Here is an 11,183-nt window from a genome sequence, read left to right on the forward strand (position 1 = left end):
AAAATTTGTTGACGTGGTTTACGGAAACGGATGGACGAATTGACATGAATTCCATAACTTTTTGCCGTGAGGGTCTGTAGATGCTACATACCAATTTTCGTGGAAATCGGGCAAAAGCTCTAGGACGAGTTCGAAAAAGTAGGTTTTACGAATAATTCAAAATTGCGGAAATTTTTTTTATGACGGAAAATAACGTCATAGGGTCAAATCGAATCGTCTTGAGCCAAGGAATCAGAAGAAACAAGAATTTCGTTTCTAGGACCTACGGATCAGAAGTTATAAGCAAAAACATAAGTGCAACTTTGGACTGTTGGTGGCGCTAGAGGGTTAGAGATAGAGACTCCAAATTTGCTGTGGGGACACATTGGACTGTCCTTTATCAGTGTGCCAAATTTCATAACTTTCCTACGTACGGTTCTATGGGCTGCCATAGACCGCAATGGCGGAAGAAGAACCAGAATAACTAATAATAAGAAAACTAACAAATACAATAGGGGTCTTCGCCCCTTCGGGGCTTGACCCCTAATAATAATAATAAGAAAACTAACAATCCCAATAGGGGTCTCGCCCATTCTGGGCTTGACCCCTAATAATCAACCAGTTAATAGTGAGAATTGTAAACTTAAACCATGTTAAATTCACTATTGTATTATAGTATACATAATTGTTTTAGAGTCCATACACAGTATTTAGTCACATCAGAAGTAACTGTAAATATAGCTGCAAGCAGCAATGCCGGGGTCAAGCCAAAAAGGGCACATAAGAAAGTAAAGTTGAATTCGGATGAGCAGTTTAAAGAACCTGGGAAAATCTCTTGATTTCAGACTAAATAATATAACAGTTATCAGCTAAAAAGCTGTGTTTTCATTCAGTGTCATCTCTCCCTCTCTTTCGTCGAGCATTGATAACTAGAACACTGACGTAAAAATGAGTGGTGCTTCTAGTGGCAATACTCAGCTCACAAAATGTTACAGTGGTGTTAATGAGTCAAAAGAGCCCACCCCCATGTCTCTGCGATGTTCTGATGCAGAGAAAAAGCTCTTGCAAAAACAGTTGATAACGTATTCTCATTGGTTGCTAGAGAGTAAATGGACATCCACTAGTGATTATAGTCAAAGCCATGAAAGGAATAATCCATGATGACTCATGGTTTTAGATGTGTTGTTGCAGTAGTTTTAGGCAAAAAATGCGTTATTCTATCTCAAAACCAGTAGGTGGCGCAATGACAAAATTGTGCATGCAACCTCAGGTCATAACTGTGTTACATCTAGCTAGTTTTATGACTATACACTTTAGATTAGTGAAGAAACAGTTGTATGACCATAGGGTGGCTTGATTTCAAAGGTTTTGTTAAATTATAAGGCCAACTAGTGGTGCAACCATACAATTTTTTTTGTGTAGCCTCAGACTGTGGTCGTACATCAGCGTATCAAATATGGTGAAAAAATCTCTTTGCGTTACGAAGTTATAGCCATTTATGTGTAAAAACACCAAATTTAAAGGTAATTTTTCGTTTTTTGCAATTTTCAGCCATTTCTGATGAAAATTTTAATACAATGCCAATAGAACTTTTTGTTCAGAAGGTAATGCAATATTCTTCCTATGATGTTTTCGAGTCGATCAGAATTACGCTCGCGGAGATATTCGCGCGTGTTTTTTAAGTGCTATTTTGCCGCGCAGGGTTAACCGTAAGGCCAATTCTGGCATGTTTGGTATCGTTGGACTCGGCAACTATTCAGGACTCCAAGGAAACAAGTCCCATGAAAATACGTCGATCACAGCCAAAGTTATAGGTGTGTAAAACATTCGTCTTACCACTAGGTGGCGCTGCGACGAAACTGGGCATGCGCTCTCAGTTCCTGACTGGCATCACAAGTACCAAGTGTCGTTTCAATAGGCTTAAGTTTGGCGAAGATACAGCCTCAAATCCGTTTTTTTGCACTCTACGTAAAATATGTTGACGCGGTTTACGCAAACAGATTGGCGAATCGACATGAATTCCATAACTTTTTGCCGTGAGGGTCTGTAGATGCTACATACCGATTTTCGTGGAAATCGGGCAAAAGCTCTAGGACGAGTTCGCAAAAGTAGGTTTTACGAATAATTCAAAATGGCGGGAAAATTTTCATGACGGAAAATTACGTCATAGGGTCCAGTCGAATCGTCTTGAGCCAAGGAATCAGAGGAAACAAGAATTTCGTTTCTAGGACTTACGGATCAGAAGTTATAAGCAAAAACGTAAGTGCAACTTTGGACTGTTGGTGGCGCTAGCGGGTTTGAGATAGAGACTCCAAATTTGCTATGGGGACACATTGGACTGTCCTTTATCAGTGTGCCAAATTTCATAACTTTCCTACGTACGGTTCTATGGGCTGCCATAGACCGCAATGGCGGAAGAAGAAGAAGAAGAAGAAGCAGAATAATTATTATAATAAATATAGCTGCAAGCAGCAATACCGGGGTCAAGCCGTAAAGGGCACAGAAGGGTGTAAAGTTGAGTTTGGATAAGAGTACTAAAGAACCTAGGTAAACCTCATGATTTTAAATGAAAAAACCGCAAAAGTAATCTACAAAAATAATCTATGTTATTGACAATCATTCAACATTAGAGCACAAAAGGACATGTAAGTGATGTTTGCAGTGGCATAACATGGGTCACAACATGTTACAACAAGTTAAATCAGTCAAAAGAGACCATCCTCATGTCTCTACGATGTTCTGATGCAGAGAAAAAGCTCTTTCAAAACGGTTCATAAGGTATTCTCATTGGTTGCTAGAGAGTAAATTCACATCCACCAGTGATTATAGACCAAGCCATATGAAATGAAGAATCCATGATGACTCATAGTTTTAGATGTGTTTTTGCAGTAGTTTTAGGCAAATATAGCTATTTTCTATCTCCAAACCACTAGGTGGCGCTATGACAGAATCGTGCATGCAACCTCAGGTCATGACTGCGTTACATCTAGCTAGTTTCATGACTAAACACTTTAGTTCAGCAAAGAAATAGTTGTATGACCATAGGGCTTGCTTGATATGAAAGATTTTGTTCAATTATAGGGCCACCTAGTGGTTCAGGCATACCAATTTTTTTGTGTGGCCTCAGACTCTGCTCATACATCAGCGTATCAAATCTGGTGAAAAAATCTCTTTTCGTTGCGAAGTTATAACCATTTATATGTAAAAAACACAAAATGTAAAGGTAATTTTTCGTTTTTTGCAATTTTCGGCCATTTCTGATGAAAATTTTAATATAACGCCAATAGAGTTTTTTGTTCAGAAGGTAATGCAATGTTCTTCCTATGGCATTTTCGAGTTGATCGGAATAACGCTCGCGGAGATATTCGCGCATGTTTTTTAAGTGCTATTTTGCCGCGCAGGGTTAACCGTAAAGCGAATTCTGGCATGTTTGGTATCGTTGGACTCGGAAACTATTCAGAACTCCAAAGAAACAAGTCCCGTGAAAATATGTCAATCGGAGCCAAAGTTATAGGCGTTTAAAGCATAAGTCTGACCACTAGGTGGCGCTGTGACGAAACTCTGCATGCACCCTAAGTTCCTGACTCGCATCACAAGTACCAAGTATCGTGTCAATAGGCTTAAGTTTGCCGAAGATACAGCCTCAAATCCGTTTTTTTGCGCTCTACGTAAAATTCGTTGACGTGGTTTACGAAAACAGATTGACGAATTGACATGAATTCCATAACTTTTTGCCGTGAGGGTCTGTAGATGCTACATACCGATTTTTGTTGAAATCGGGCAAAAGCTCTAGGACGAGTTCGCAAAAGTAGATTTTACGAATAATTCAAAATGGCGGAAAAAATTTCATGACGGAAAATGACGTCATAGGGTCCAATCGAATCGTCTTAAGCCAAGGAATCAGAGGAAGCAAGAATTTTGTTTCTAGGACTTACGGATCAGAAGTTATAAGCAAAAACATAAGTGCAACTTTGGACTGTTGGTGGCGCTAGCGGGTTAGAGATAGAGACTCCAAATTTGCTATGGGGACACATTGGACTGTCCTTTATCAGTGTGCCAAATTTCATAACTTTCCTACGTACGGTTCTATGGGCTGCCATAGACCGCAATGGCGGAAGAAGAAACGGAAGAAGAATAACTAATAATAAATATAGCTGCAAGCAGCAATACCGGGGTCAAGCCGAAAGGGGCACAGAAGGGTGTAAAGTTGAGTTTGGATAAGGAAACTAAAGAACCTATGTAAACCTCATGATGTCAAATGAAAAAAACACAAAAGTTATCAACAAAAATAATCTATGTTCTTGTCTACTGCAATCGTCCTTCTGTTATTGACAATCATGGAACATTAGAGCACTGAAGGACATGTGAGTGATGTTTGCAGTGGCATAAAACACAACATGTCACAACATGTTAGAACAAGTTAAATCAGTCAAAAGAGACCATCCCCATGTCTCTACGATGTTCTGATGCAGAGTAAAAGCTCTTTCAAAACAGTTGATAAGGTATTCTCATTGGTTGCTAAAGAGTAAATTCACATTCACCACTGATTATAGTCCAAGCCATATGAAATGAAGAATCCATGATGACTCATGGTTTTAGATGTGTTGTTGCAGTAGTTTTAGGAAAATATAGCGATTTTCTATCTCCAAACCACTAGGAGGCGCTATGACAGAATCGTGCATGCATCCTCAGGTCATGACTGCGTTACATCTAGCTAGTTTCATGACTATACACTTTAGTTCAGCAAAGAAGTAGTTGTATGACCATAGGGCTTGCTTGATATGAAAGATTTTGTTCAATTATAGGGCCACCTAGTGGTTCAGGCATACCAATTTATTTGTGTGGCCTCAGACTCTGCTCATACATCAGCGTATCAAATCTGGTGAAAAAATCTCTTTTCGTTGCGAAGTTATAACCATTTATGTGTAAAAAACACAAAATTTAAAGGTAATTTTTCGTTTTTTGCAATTTTCGGCCATTTCTGATGAAAATTTTAATATAACGCCAATAGAACTTTTTGTTCAGAAGGTAATGCAATGTTCTTCCTATGGTGTTTTCGAGTCGATCGGAATAACGCTCGCGGAGATATTCGCGCATGTTTTTTAAGTGCTGTTTTGCTGCGCAGGGCTAACCGTAAGGCGAAATCTGGCATGTTTGGTATCGTTTGACTCGGCGTCTACTCAGGACTCCTAAAAATCAAGTCCCGTCAAAATACGTTGATCGCAGCCAAAGTTATAGGTGTATAAAAAATCTGTCTGGCCACTAGGTGGCGCTGCGACGAAACTGTGCATGCACACTCAGTTCCTGACTGGCATAACAAGTACCAAGTGTCGTGTCAATAGGCCTAAGTTTGACGAAGTTACAGCCTAAAATCTGTTTTTTTGCGCTCTACGTAAAATTTGTTGACGTACTATACGACAACGGATTGGTTTATCAAAATTCTTTTAATAACTTTTTGCCGTGAGGGTTTCCAGATGCTACATACCAATTTTCGCGGCAATCGGGTAAAAACTCTAGGACGAGTTCGCAAAAGTAGGTTTTACGAATAATTCAAAATGGCGGAAAAATTTTCATGACGGAAAATGACGTCATAGGGTCCAATCGAATCGCCTTGAGCCAAGGAATCAGAGGATTTCGTTTCTAGGACTTACGGATCAGAAGTTATAAGCAAAAACATAAGTTCAACTTTGGACTGTTGGTGGCGCTAGCGGGTTAGAGATAGAGACTCCAAATTTGCTGTGGGGACACATTGGACTGTCCTTTATCAGTGTGCCAAATTTCATAGCTTTCCTACGTACGGTTCTATGGGCTGCCATAGACCGCAATGGCGGAAGAAGAATAACTAATAATAAATATAGCTGCAAGCAGCGATACCGGGGTCAAGCCAAACATGGCAAAAAATGATTCATACGTGATGACTGTCATGATTTAAGATCTAAGTTTGCATTAGTTTTATGAAAAAAAGCAATTGTTTCGTATCTTGAGACCACTAGGTGGCACTGTGCTGAAAGAATAGATGGTGCCTCAGGTCATGACTGTGATGACACATACCAAATTTAGTGTAAATACAATAAAACGATCCGGAGATATAGCCTTAAATGACTTGACCACTAGGGGGCACTGACCAAAAAATAAATTGTGACTCAGGTCTTGATTGTGATGACACCCACCAAATTTGGTGTAAATACAATAAAGAGATGCAGAGATATAGCCTTAAATGACTTGACCACTAGGGGGCACTGACCAAAAAATAAATTGTGACTCAGGTCTTGATTGTGATGACACCCACCAAATTTGGTTTAAATACGATAAAGAGATGCAGAGATATAGCTTCAAATCTCTTGACCACTAGGGGGCACCGGAAAGTTTACAAGTCCTCCCAGAACATGTTGCTGAGGAACCATACCAAGTTTCATAACAATACACAATTGCGTTTCTGAAATACTTGAACTTAAAGAAAAATTCAAAATGGCCGACACACAAAATGGCCGACCAAAAACCATTTGGTATTGTTTGACTCGCCATGGCTCACGAAATCTAACAAGACCAGTCTCATAATTTTACATTCAAATTTGCAGTAGTTATAAGCAAAAATAGACATTTTTTATATCTCGTGACCAGTAGGGGGCAGTGTGACGAAATGGTGCATGCACCCTCAGGTCATCACTGTTATGACATATACCAAGTCTCATATTAATACGCAAAAGTTTTGCGAAGATACAGGCTCAAACACATTTTGGCGTGCTCGCCCTCGCATTCTTTGATGCGTTATACGAGAACGGATAGGTCTAACGAAAATCTTTTGATAACTTTTTGTCTAGAGTGTCTCTAGATGATGCATACCAAAAATCAAGCCAATCACACAAGCGCTTTAGGAGGAGTTCGAAAAAGTAGGTGTTCAATATAATTCAAAATGGCCGACAGGAAGTAGGTTTGACTCAGACATATTTGGTACAGTCGGACTCAGCATGAGCCAAGGAATCAATAGAGTGAAGTCTTATGTCATAGTGGCAATTTAATCAAATGACATAAATATAAAAAAAAAAAAATTACATATCCTGACCACTAGGTGGCGCCGTCCTAAAGATTAATAAGTGCGCTCAGAACATGTCACTGATGAACCATGCCAAATTTCGTAGCGATACACCATTCTGTTTGTGAAATACTGAACTTAATGAGAAAATTCAAAATGGCCGACACCCAAAATTGCAGACCGAAAATCGTTAGGTATCGTTTGACTCGGCATGCCTCAAGGAATCTAACAAGACCACCTTCATGATTTTAGACTCAAGTTTGAAGTAGTTATAAGCGAAAATAGGCATTTTTCGAATCTCGTGACCACTAGGTGGCGCTGTGACGAAACGTTGCAGGCACCCTCAGGTCATGACTGTAATGGCATATACCAAGTTTCGTGTCGATACAATAAAGTTTTGCGAAGATAAGGCCTCACGTCCGTTTTGGCGTGCTCGCCGCCATATATGTTGTCAATTTATATGAGAACGCATTGGTCTATCAAAAAGCTTTTGATAACTTTTTGTCTTGGGTGTCTCTAGATGCTACATGCCAAAGGACATGCAAATCGGACAAATGGTCTAGGAGGAGTTCGAAAAAGTAGGTTTTACGAAAAATTCAAAATGGCGGAAAGATGTGCATGACACAAATGACATCAATGTGTGCATTTGAATCATCATGAGCCAAGGATTCAGAGGAAACAAGAATTTAGTTTCTAGGACTCACGGGTCAGAAGTTATGAGCATGAACATAAGTGGATTTTTGGACTGTTGGTGGCGCTAGAGGGTTTGAGTCAGACACACCAATGTTGCTATAGTAACTTCTAAGACCGTCCTCTACATGTGTGCCAAATTTCATAACTTTCCTATGTACGGTTCTATGGGCTGCCATTGACTTCAATGGCGGAAGAACAAGAAGAAGAAATATAGCTGCAAGCAGCGATACCGGGGTCAAGCCAAACATGGCAAAAAATGATTCATACGTGATGACTGCCAAGATTTAACATCTAAGTTTGCATTAGTTTTATGAAATAAAGCAATTTTTTCGTATCTTGAGACCACTAGGTGGCACTGTGCCGAAAGAATAGTTGGTGCCTCAGGTCATGACTGTGATGACACATACCAAATTTAGTGTAAATACAATAATGCGATACGGAGATATAGCCTTAAATGACTTGACCACTAGGGGGCACTGACCAAAAAATAAATTGTGACTCAGGTCTTGATTGTGATGACACCCACCAAATTTGGTGTGAATACAATAAAGAGATGCAGAGATATAGCCTTAAATGACTTGACCACTAGGGGGCACTGACCAAAAAATACATTGTGACTCAGGTCTTGATTGTGATGACACCCACCAAATTTGGTGTAAATACGATAAAGAGATGCAGAAATATAGCTTCAAATCTCTTGACCACTAGGGGGCACCGAAAAGTTTACAAGTCCTCCCAGAACATGTTGCTGATGAACCATGCCAAGTTTCATAACAATACGCAATTGCGTTTCTGAAATACTTGAACTTAAAGAAAAATTCAAAATGGCCGACACACAAAATGGACGACCAAAAACCATTTGGTATCGTTTGACTCGACATGCCTCACGAATTCTAACAAGACCAGTCTCATAATTTTACATTCAAATTTGCAGTAGTTATAAGCAAAAATAGAATTTTTTTATATCTCGTGACCAGTAGGGGGCAGTGTGACGAAATAGTGCATGCACCCTCAGGTCATCACTGTTATGACATATACCAAGTCTCATATTAATACGCAAAAGTTTTGCGAAGATACAGGCTCAAAGACATTTTGGCGTGCTCGCCCTCGCATTCTTTGATGCGTTATACGACAACGGATAGGTCTACCGAAAATCTTTTGATAAATTTTTGTCTAGAGTGTCTCTAGATGATGCATACCAAAAATCAAGCCAATCACACAAGCGCTCTAGGAGGAGTTCGAAAAAGTAGGTGTTCAATATAATTCAAAATGGCCGACAGGAAGTAGGTTTGACTCAGACATATTTGGTACAGTCGGACTCAGCATGAGCCAAGGAATTAATAGAGTGAAGTCTTATGTCATAGTGGCAATTTAATCAAATGACAAAGATTTAAAAACATTTTTTTACATATCCTGACCACTAGGTGGCGCCATCCTAAAGATTTATAGGTGCGCTCAGAACATGTCACTGATGAACCATGCCAAATTTCGTAGCGATACGCCATTCTGTTTGTGAAATACTGAACTTAATGAGAAAATTCAAAATGGCCGACACCCAAAATGGCCGACCGAAAACCGTTTGGTATCGTTTGACTCGGCATGCCTCAAGGAATCTAACAAGACCACCTTCATGATTTTAGACTCAAGTTTGAAGTAGTTATAAGCGAAAATAGGCATTTTTCGAATCTCGTGACCACTAGGTGGCGCTGTGACGAAACGTTGCAGGCACCCTCAGGTCATGACTGTAATGACATATACCAAGTTTCGTGTCGATACAATAAAGTTTTGCGAAGATAAGGCCTCACGTCCGTTTTGGCGTGCTCGCCGCCATATATGTTGTCAATTTATATGAGAACGCATTGGTCTATCAAAAAGCTTTTGATAACTTTTTGTCTTGGGTGTCTCTAGATGCTACATACCAAAGGACATGCAAATCGGACAAACGGTCTAGGAGGAGTTCGAAAAAGTAGGTTTTACGAAAAATTCAAAATGGCGGAAAGATGTGCATGACACAAATGACATCAATGTGTGCATTTGAATCATCATGAGCCAAGGATTCAGAGGAAACAAGAATTTAGTTTCTAGGACTCACGGGTCAGAAGTTATGAGCATGAACATAAGTGGATGTTTGGACTGTTGGTGGCGCTAGAGGGTTTGAGTCAGATACACCAATGTTGCTATAGTAACTTCTAAGACCGTCCTCTACATGTGTGCCAAATTTCATAACTTTCCTATGTACGGTTCTATGGGCTGCCATTGACTTCAATGGCGGAAGAACAAGAAGAAGATTAACAAGAAATCTAACAAGACCAGTCTCATAATTTTACATTCAAGTTTGCAATAGTTATAAGCAAAAGTAGACATTTTTTATATCTCGTGACCAGTAGGGGGCAGTGTGACGAAATGGTGCATGCACCCTCAGGTCATCACTGGTATGACATATACCAAGTCTCATATTAATACGCAAAAGTTTTGCGAAGATACAGGCTCAAACACATTTTGGCGTGCTCGCCCTCGCATTCTTTGATGCGTTATACGACAACGGATAGGTCTACCGAAAAGCTTTTGATAACTTTTTGTCTAGAGTGTCTCTAGACGATGCATACCAAAAATCAAGCCAATCACACGAGCGCTCTAGGAGGAGTTCGAAAAAGTAGGTGTTCAATATAATTGAAAATGGCCGACAGGAAGTAGGTTTGACTCAGACATATTTGGTACAGTCAGACTCAGCATGAGCCAAGGAATCAATAGAGTGAAGTCTTATGTCAGTGTGGCAATTTAATCAAATGATATAAAGATTTTAAACAATTTATTTACATATCCTGACCACTAGGTGGCGCTGTCTTAAAGATTTATAGGTGCGCTCAGAACATGTCACTGATGAACCATGCCAAGTTTCGTAGCGATACGCCATTCTGTTTGTGAAATACTGAACTTAATGAGAAAATTCAAAATGGCCGACACCCAAAATGGCCGACCGAAAACCGTTTGGTATCGTTTGACTCGGCATGCCTCAAGGAATCTTACAAGACCACCTTCATGATTTTAGACTCAAGTTTGAAGTAGTTATAAGCGAAAATAAGCATTTTTCGAATCTCGTGACCACTAGGTGGCGCTGTGACGAAACGTTGCAGGCACCCTCAGGTCATGACTGTAATGACATATACCAAGTTTCGTGTCGATACAATAAAGTTTTGCGAAGATACGGCCACACGTCCGTTTTGGCGTGCTCGCCGCCATATATGTTGTGAATTTATACGAGAACGCATTGGTCTATCAAAAAGCTTTTGATAACTTTTTGTCTGGGGTGTCTCTAGATGCTACATACCAAAGGACATGCAAATCGGACGGACGGTCTAGGAGGAGTTCGAAAAAGTAGGTTTTACGGAAAATTCAAAATGGCGGAAAGATGTGCATGACACAAATGACATCAACATATGCAACTGAATCATCATGAGCCAAGGATTCAGAGGAAACA

This window comes from Paramisgurnus dabryanus, chromosome 3 (genome assembly GCF_030506205.2).
Source record: "Paramisgurnus dabryanus chromosome 3, PD_genome_1.1, whole genome shotgun sequence".
NCBI lineage: Eukaryota > Metazoa > Chordata > Actinopteri > Cypriniformes > Cobitidae > Paramisgurnus > Paramisgurnus dabryanus.